This window comes from Propithecus coquereli, unplaced genomic scaffold, assembly GCF_000956105.1.
Source record: "Propithecus coquereli isolate 6110/MARCELLA unplaced genomic scaffold, Pcoq_1.0 Scaffold178, whole genome shotgun sequence".
Lineage (NCBI taxonomy): Eukaryota > Metazoa > Chordata > Mammalia > Primates > Indriidae > Propithecus > Propithecus coquereli.
In genome coordinates this window covers 1,669,890-1,670,976 of record NW_012142523.1, presented here as the reverse complement: position 1 = coordinate 1,670,976, position 1,087 = coordinate 1,669,890, and the positions used below count along the sequence as shown (strand labels likewise).

Genomic DNA, 1,087 nt, shown 5'->3' with positions numbered 1-1,087 from the left:
TAGAAAATAATTGGTCTCTAAAGTCTTATATGTGATATGATAACTGGAGTTATTATTTACAATTTACAAACATGTCTTAAATGTTCTTCTTTTATGATGCTAAAATGATAGAACAGATGCTCTATCTAGTTTGGTGAACTTGATAGCTGTGTTATAGGGATTGTTTGATGCTTGTTATAAACAATTATGAGAAAGCATTATTTCTGGAAAGGCAATTACAAGTGCTGGTGGCACTGCATTCAGTGGACTTTGCTGACATTCATGCTGATGTGTGTAAAATTTGCATGCAACAGATAACAGCATAAAAGAACATTTAGATCATAGACTAAAGTGCATTAGAGTATACACATGCAAGCACTACTTCATTTCTATGAATAAAGCTCAAATCAGCCATTTTCCTATTGGCCCCAACAACTAAAAATCAGGTTATAATTTTAAAAGGTGTTAGTATCACTCTGGTAAGAGGAGAGAATGACAAGTGTTACCTCCCTCATTCAGATACAACTTAATTGTTAAGAATCCTGATTTAGGAAGGGTCATATTGGGAGAACAATGAACCCAATGCACTTCATCCAGTCTTGAAGCAACTGGAAATCTGCCATCAGGGGAATCTTGAAAAAGTCCCACAATTAAGTACCATAAAACAAAGTGGTTATTCATCTATTTATAAAAAGATTGTTTAAATTAACCACTTTGGCCCACAGACTGGACAATCGTTAATGAAAGAACAAGAAAAAATAATAGCATAGAAAATATCATCTTGAGGTATGTCATGGCATTTAAAAACACAGTAAAATACACAGAGCCTCTCTATATCACAATTAAATTATATCAAGCTTCATTGTGATAACCTGCTGAGACCTTTACAAAGTTTAGTTCTTCTGATATTTAGATTTTACCTTTAAAACTAAAATAATGCCTCTCCAATTTAGCTGTAATTTTGGAATGTTTCATAATTCATACAGGGGAGGAGTTTAAACTTAACTTTGTATCCTAGGAGAAAAGTTTGTTTTGAAAATATATAAACAAGAGAAGCAAAAATGCTCAAAACATTTAAGTGAATAATTTGTTCAAAAAATTTTATATT

At 31.8% G+C, this 1,087-nt stretch overlaps 1 protein-coding gene across 1 annotated transcript in view; it reads right to left on the bottom strand.

The window, feature by feature from the left end:
* ZBTB8A (zinc finger and BTB domain containing 8A) overlaps positions 1 to 1,087 on the bottom strand; it is a 26,628-nt gene that overhangs the window by 781 nt on the left and 24,760 nt on the right. The gene's annotated exons all lie outside the window — the stretch shown is intronic.